The sequence below is a fragment of the Amblyomma americanum genome, unplaced genomic scaffold (genome assembly GCF_052857255.1).
Source record: "Amblyomma americanum isolate KBUSLIRL-KWMA unplaced genomic scaffold, ASM5285725v1 scaffold_169, whole genome shotgun sequence".
Classification (NCBI taxonomy): domain Eukaryota; kingdom Metazoa; phylum Arthropoda; class Arachnida; order Ixodida; family Ixodidae; genus Amblyomma; species Amblyomma americanum.
Genome location: NW_027526641.1, coordinates 30,168 through 38,598, shown reverse-complemented (window position 1 = coordinate 38,598; position 8,431 = coordinate 30,168).

Sequence of the window (8,431 nt, the reverse complement as noted above, 5' to 3'; positions counted from 1 at the left end):
CGGGAATACAAATTTTCGCGCAGTTCAGAGAGAAAAAGTTTACACCTAACTCTCGTCTACACTTCGACGCTTTTAAAATCGATGCTCGTGAATCTTGCTAGTTTCGATCTAAAACTATGTATCCCGTTGTTTTGAGCCGAAGTACAAGTTTTCGCGCAGTTCTGAGAGAAAAAGTTTACACCTTTCTCTCATCTACTCTTCGACGATTTGTAAAATCGATGCTCGTGAATCTTGCAGGTTTCGATCTAAAACGATGTATCCCGTTGTTTTGAGCCGGAATACAAGTTTTCGCGCAGTTCTCAGATAAAAAGTTTTGAGCTCTCTCTCGTCTACTCTTCGACGACTTGTAAAATCGATGCTCGCGAATCTTGCTAGTTTTGATCTAAAACGATGTAACCCGTTGTTTTGAGCCGGAATACAAGTTTTTGCGCAGTTCTGAGAGAACAAGTTTACAACTTTCTCTCGTCTATTCGACGACTTGTAAAATCGATGCTCGTGAATCTTGCTAGTTTTGATCTAAAACGATGTAACCCGTTGTTTTGAGCCGGAATACAAGTTTTTGCGCAGTTCTGAGAAAAAATGTTTACACCTTTCTCTCGTCTACTCTTCGACGACTTGTAAAATCCATGCTCGTTAATCTTGCTAGTTTTGATCTAAAACGATGTATCCCGTTGTTTTGAGCCGGAATACAAGTTTTCGCGCAGATCTGAGAGAAAAAGTTTACACCTTTCTCTCATTCTCTTCGACGACTTGTAAAATCGATGCTCCTGAATTTTGCTTGTTTTGATCTAAAACAATGTATCTCGTTGTTTTGAGCCGGAATACAAGTTATCGCGCAGTTCTGAGAGAAAAAGTTTACACCTTTCTCTCGTTCTCTTCGACGACTTGTAAAATCGATGCTCGTCAATCTTGCTAGTTTTCATCTAAAACGATGTATCCCGTTGTTTTCAGCCGCAATACAAGTTTTTGCGCAGTTCTGAGAGAAAAAGTTTACACCTTTCTCTCGTCTACTCTTCGACGACTTGTAAAATCGATGCTCGTGAATCTTGCTAGTTTCGGTCTAAAACGATGTATCCCGTTGTTTTGAGCCGAAATACAAGTTTTCGCGCAGTTTTTAGAGAAAAAAGTTTACACCTTTCTCTCGTCTACTCTTCGACGACTTGTAAAGTCGATGCTCGTGAATTTTGCTTGTTTTCATATAAAACAATGTATCCCGTTGTTTTGAGCCGGAATACAAGTTTTCCCGCAGTTCTGAGAGAAAAAGTTTACACCTTTCTCTCGTCTACTCTTCGACGACTTGTAAAATCGATGCTCGTGAATCTTGCTAGTTTCGATCTAAAACGATGTATATCGTCGTTTTGAGCCGGAACACAAGTTTTCGCGCAGTTCTGAGAGAAAAAGTTTACACCTTTCTCTCGTCTACTCTTCGACGACTTGTAAAATCGATGCTCGTGAATCTTGCTAGTTTCGATCTAAAGCGATGTATCCCGTTGTTTTGAGCCGCAATACAAGTTTTCGCGCAGTTCTGAGAGTAATGGTTTACACCTTTCTCTCGTCTACTCTGCGACGACTTGTAAAATTGTTGCTCGTTAACCTTGCTAGTTTCGATCTAAAACGATGTATCCCGTTGTTTTGAGCCGGAAAACAAGTTTTCGCGCAGATCTGAGAGAAAAAGTTTACACCTTTCTCTCGTCTACTGTTCGACGACTTGTAAAATCGATGCTCGTGAATCTTGCTAGTTTCGATCTAAAACGATGTATCCCGTCGTTTTGAGCCGGAACACAAGTTTTCGCGCAGTTCTGAGAGAAAAAGTTTACACCTTTCTCTCGTCTACTCTTCGACGACTTGTAAAATCGATGCTCGTGAATCTTGCTAGTTTCGATCTAAAGCGATGTATCCCTTTGTTTTGAGCCGGAATACAAGTTTGCGCAGTTCTGAGAGTAATGGTTTACACCTTTCTCTCGTCTACTCTTCGACGACTTGTAAAATCGATGCTCGTGAATTTTGCTTGTTTCGATCTAAAACGATGTATCCCATTGTGTTAAGCAGGAATACAAGTTTTCGCGCAGTTCTGAGAGAAAAAGTTTACACCTTTCTCTCATTCTCTTCGACGACTTGTAAAATCGATGCTCGTGAATCTTGCTAGTTTCGATCTATAACAATGTATCCCGTTGTTTTGAGCCGGAATACAAGTTTTCGCGCAGTTCTGAGAGAAACTTTTACACCTTTCTCTCGTCCACTCTTCGACGACTTGTAAAATCGATGCTCGTGAATCTTGCTAGTTTCGATCTAAAACGATCTATCTCGTTGTTTTGAGCCGGAATACAAGTTTTCGCGCAGTCCTGTGAGAAAAAGTTTACACCTTTCTCTCGTCTACTCTTCGGCGACTTGTAAAATCGATGCTCGTGAATCTTGCTAGTTTCGGTCTAAAACGATGTATCCCGTTGTTTTGAGTCGAAATACAAGTTTTCGCGCAGTTTTTAGAGAAAAAAGTTTACACCTTTCTCTCGTCTACTCTTCGACGACTTGTAAAGTCGATGCTCGTGAATTTTGCTTGTTTTCATATAAAACAATGTAGCCCGTTGTTTTGAGCCGGAATACAAGTTTTCGCGCAGTTCTGAGAGAAAAAGTTTACACCTTTCTCTCGTTCTCTTCGACGACTTGTAAAATCGATGCTCGTGAATCTTGCTAGTTTTCATCTAAAACGATGTATCCCGCTGTTTTGAGCCGCAATACAAATTTTCGCGCAGTTCAGAGAGAAAAAGTTTACACCTAACTCTCGTCTACACTTCGACGCTTTTAAAATCGATGCTCGTGAATCTTGCTAGTTTCGATCTAAAACTATGTATCCCGTTGTTTTGAGCCGAAGTACAAGTTTTCGCGCAGTTCTGAGAGAAAAAGTTTACACCTTTCTCTCATCTACTCTTCGACGATTTGTAAAATCGATGCTCGTGAATCTTGCAGGTTTCGATATAAAACGATGTATCCCGTTGTTTTGAGCCGGAATACAAGTTTTCGCGCAGTTCTCAGATAAAAAGTTTTTAGCTCTCTCTCGTCTACTCTTCGACGACTTGTAAAATCGATGCTCGCGAATCTTGCTAGTTTTCATCTAAAACGATGTAACCGGTTGTTTTGAGCCGGAATACAAGTTTTTGCGCAGTTCTGAGAGAACAAGTTTACAACTTTCTCTCGTCTATTCGACGACTTGTAAAATCGATGCTCGTGAATCTTGCTAGTTTTGATCTAAAACGATGTAACCCGTTGTTTTGAGCCGGAATACAAGTTTTTGCGCAGTTCTGAGAAAAAATGTTTACACCTTTCTCTCGTCTACTCTTCGACGACTTGTAAAATCGATGCTCGTTAATCTTGCTAGTTTTGATCTAAAACGATGTATCCCGTTGTTTTGAGCCGGAATACAAGTTTTCGCGCAGATCTGAGAGAAAAAGTTTACACCTTTCTCTCATTCTCTTCGACGACTTGTAAAATCGATGCTCGTGAATTTTGCTTGTTTTGATCTAAAACAATGTATCTCGTTGTTTTGAGCCGGAATACAAGTTATCGCGCAGTTCTGAGAGAAAAAGTTTACACCTTTCTCTCGTTCTCTTCGACGACTTGTAAAATCGATGCTCGTGAATCTTGCTAGTTTTCATCTAAAACGATGTATCCCGTTGTTTTGAGCCGCAATACAAGTTTTTGCGCAGTTCTGAGAGAAAAAGTTTACACCTTTCTCTCGTCTACTCTTCGACGACTTGTAAAATCAATGCTCGTGAATCTTGCTAGTTTCAATCTAAAACGATGTATCCTGTTGTTTTGAGCCGGAATACAAGTTTTCGCGCAGTTCTGAGAGAAAAAGTTTACACCTAACTCTCGTCTACTCTTCGACGCTTTTCAAATCGATGCTTGTGAATCGTGCTAGTTTCGATCTAACACGATGTATCCCGTTGTTTTAAGCCAAAATACAAGTTTTCGCGCAGTTCTGAGAGAAAAAGTTTACACCTTTCTCTCGTCTACTCTTCGACGACTTGTAAAATCGATGCTCGTGAATCTTGCTAGTTTCGATCTAAAACGATGTATATCGTCGTTTTGAGCCGGAACACAAGTTTTCGCGCAGTTCTGAGAGAAAAAGTTTACACCTTTCTCTCGTCTACTCTTCGACGACTTGTAAAATCGATGCTCGTGAATCTTGCTAGTTTCGATCTAAAGCGATGTATCCCGTTGTTTTGAGCCGCAATACAAGTTTTCGCGCAGTTCTGAGAGTAATGGTTTACACCTTTCTCTCGTCTACTCTGCGACGACTTGTAAAATTGTTGCTCGTTAACCTTGCTAGTTTCGATCTAAAACGATGTATCCCGTTGTTTTGAGCCGGAAAACAAGTTTTCGCGCAGATCTGAGAGAAAAAGTTTACACCTTTCTCTCGTCTACTCTTCGACGACTTGTAAAATCGATGCTCGTGAATCTTGCTAGTTTCGATCTAAAACGATGTATCCTGTTGTTTTGAGCCGAAATACAAGTTTTCGCGCAGTTTTTAGAGAAAAAAGTTTACACCTTTCTCTCGTCTACTCTTCGACGACTTGTAAAATCGATGCTCGTGAATTTTGCTTGTTTTCATATAAAACAATGTATCCCGTTGTTTTGAGCCGGAATACAAGTTTTCGCGCAGTTCTGAGAGAAAAAGTTTACACCTTTCTCTCGTTCTCTTCGACGACTTGTAAAATCGATGCTCGTGAATCTTGCTAGTTTCGATCTAAAACGATGTATCCCGTCGTTTTGAGCCGGAACACAAGTTTTCGCGCAGTTCTGAGAGAAAAAGTTTACACCTTTCTCTCGTCTACTCTTCGACGACTTGTAAAATCGATGCTCGTGAATCTTGCTAGTTTCAATCTAAAGCGATGTATCCCGTTGTTTTGAGCCGGAATACAAGTTTTCGCGCAGTTCTGAGAGTAATGGTTTACGCCTTTCTCTCGTCTACTCTTCGACGACTTGTAAAATCGATGCTCGTGAATCTTGCTAGTTTTCATCTAAAACGATGTATCCCGTTGTTTTGAGCCGGAATACAAGTTTTCGCGCAGTTCTGAGAGAAAAAGTTTACACCTTTCTCTCATTCTCTTCGACGGCTTGTAAAATCGATGCTCGTGAATCTTGCTAGTTTCGATCTAAAACGATGTATCCCGTTGTTTTGAGCCGGAATACAAGTTTTCGCGCAGTTCTGAGAGAAAAAGTTTACACCTTTCTCTCGTCCACTCTTCGACGACTTGTAAAATCGATGCTCGTGATTTTTGCTTGTTTCGATCTAAAACGATGTATCCCGTTGTGTTGAGCAGGAATACAAGTTTTCGCGCAGTTCTTAGAGAAAATTTTACACCTTTCTCTCGTCTACTCTTCGACGACTTGTAAAATCGTTGCTCGTTAACCTTGCTAGTTTCGATCTAAAGCGATGTATCCTGTTGTTTTGAGCCGGAATACAAGTTTTCGCGCAGTTCTGAGAGTAATGGTTTACACCTTTCTCTCGTCTACTCTTCGGCGACTTGTAAAATCGATGCTCGTGAATCTTGCTAGTTTCGGTCTAAAACGATGTATCCCGTTGTTTTGAGCCGAAATACAAGTTTTCGCGCAGTTTTTAGAGAAAAAAGTTTACACCTTTCTCTCGTCTACTCTTCGACGACTTGTAAAATCGATGCTCGTGAATTTTGCTTGTTTTCATATAAAACAATGTATCCCGTTGTTTTGAGCCGGAAAACAAGTTTTCGCGCAGATCTGAGAGAAAAAGTTTACACCTTTCTCTCGTCTACTCTTCGACGACTTGTAAAATCGATGCTCGTGAATCTTGCTAGTTTCAATCTAAAACGATGTATCCCGTCGTTTTGAGCCGGAACACAAGTTTTCGCGCAGTTCTGAGAGAAAAAGTTTACACCTTTCTCTCGTCTACTCTTCGACGACTTGTAAAATCGATGCTCGTGAATCTTGCTAGTTTCAATCTAAAGCGATGTATCCCGTTGTTTTGAGCCGGAATACAAGTTTTCGCGCAGTTCTGAGAGTAATGGTTTACGCCTTTCTCTCGTCTACTCTTCGACGACTTGTAAAATCGATGCTCGTGAATTTTGCTTGTTTCGATCTAAAACGATGTATCCCGTTGTTTTGAGCCGGAATACAAGTTTTCGCGCAGTTCTGAGAGAAAAAGTTTACACCTTTCTCTCATTCTCTTCGACGACTTGTAAAATCGATGCTCGTGAATCTTGCTAGTATCGATCTAAAACAATGTATCCCGTTGTTTTGAGCCGGAATACAAGTTTTCACGCAGTTCTGAGAGAAAATTTTACACCTTTCTCTCGTCTACTCTTCGACGACTTGTAAAATCGATGCTCGTGAATCTTGCTAGTTTCGATCTAAAACGATCTATCTCGTTGTTTTGAGCCGGAATACAAGTTTTCACGCAGTCCTGTGAGAAAAAGTTTACACCTTTCTCTCGTCTACTCTTCGGCGACTTGTAAAATCGATGCTCGTGAATCTTGCTAGTTTTGATCTAAAACGATGTAACCCGTTGTTTTGAGCCGGAATACAAGTTTTTGCGCAGTTCTGAGAAAAAATGTTTACACCTTTCTCTCGTCTACTCTTCGACGACTTGTAAAATCGATGCTCGTTAATCTTGCTAGTTTTGATCTAAAACGATGTATCCCGTTGTTTTGAGCCGGAATACAAGTTTTCGCGCAGATCTGAGAGAAAAAGTTTACACCTTTCTCTCATTCTCTTCGACGACTTGTAAAATCGATGCTCGTGAATTTTGCTTGCTTTGATCTAAAACAATGTATCTCGTTGTTTTGAGCCGGAATACAAGTTATCGCGCAGTTCTGAGAGAAAACGTTTACACCTTTCTCTCGTTCTCTTCGACGACTTGTAAAATCGATGCTCGTGAATCTTGCTAGTTTTCATCTAAAACGATGTATCCCGTTGTTTTGAGCCGCAATACAAGTTTTTGCGCAGTTCTGAGAGAAAAAGTTTACACCTTTCTCTCGTCTACTCTTCGACGACTTGTAAAATCAATGCTCGTGAATCTTGCTAGTTTCAATCTAAAACGATGTATCCTGTTGTTTTGAGCCGGAATACAAGTTTTCGCGCAGTTCTGAGAGAAAAAGTTTACACCTAACTCTCGTCTACTCTTCGACGCTTTTAAAATCGATGCTTGTGAATCGTGCTAGTTTCGATCTAAAACGATGTATCCCGTTGTTTTAAGCCAAAATACAAGTTTTCGCGCAGTTCTGAGAGAAAAAGTTTACACCTTTCTCTCGTCTACTCTTCGACGACTTGTAAAATCAATGCTCGTGAATCTTGCTAGTTTCAATCTAAAACGATGTATCCTGTTGTTTTGAGCCGGAATACAAGTTTTCGCGCAGTTCTGAGAGAAAAAGTTTACACCTAACTCTCGTCTACTCTTCGACGCTTTTAAAATCGATGCTTGTGAATCGTGCTAGTTTCGATCTAAAACGATGTATCCCGTTGTTTTAAGCCAAAATACAAGTTTTCGCGCAGTTCTGAGAGAAAAAGTTTACACCTTTCTCTCGTCTACTCTTCGACGACTTGTAAAATCGATGCTCGTGAATCTTGCTAGTTTCGATCTAAAACGATGTATATCGTCGTTTTGAGCCGGAACACAAGTTTTCGCGCAGTTCTGAGAGAAAAAGTTTACACCTTTCTCTCGTCTACTCTTCGACGACTTGTAAAATCGATGCTCGTGAATCTTGCTAGTTTCGATCTAAAGCGATGTATCCCGTTGTTTTGAGCCGCAATACAAGTTTTCGCGCAGTTCTCAGAGTAATGGTTTACACCTTTCTCTCGTCTACTCTGCGACGACTTGTAAAATTGTTGCTCGTTAACCTAGCTAGTTTCGATCTAAAACGATGTATCCCGTTGTTTTGAGCCGGAAAAAAGTTTTCGCGCAGATCTGAGAGAAAAAGTTTACACCTTTCTCTCGTCTACTCTTCGACGACTTGTAAAATCGATGCTCGTGAATCTTGCTAGTTTCGATCTAAAACGATGTATCCCGTTGTTTTGAGCCGAAATACAAGTTTTCGCGCAGTTTTTAGAGAAAAAAGTTTACACCTTTCTCTCGTCTACTCTTCGACGACTTGTAAAATCGATGCTCGTGAATTTTGCTTGTTTTCATATAAAACAATGTATCCCGTTGTTTTGAGCCGGAATACAAGTTTTCGCGCAGTTCTGAGAGAAAAAGTTTACACCTTTCTCTCGTTCTCTTCGACGACTTGTAAAATCGATGCTCGTGAATCTTGCTAGTTTCGATCTAAAACGATGTATCCCGTCGTTTTGAGCCGGAACACAAGTTTTCGCGCAGTTCTGAGAGAAAAAGTTTACACCTTTCTCTCGTCTACTCTTCGACGACTTGTAAAATCGATGCTCGTGAATCTTGCTAGTTTCAATC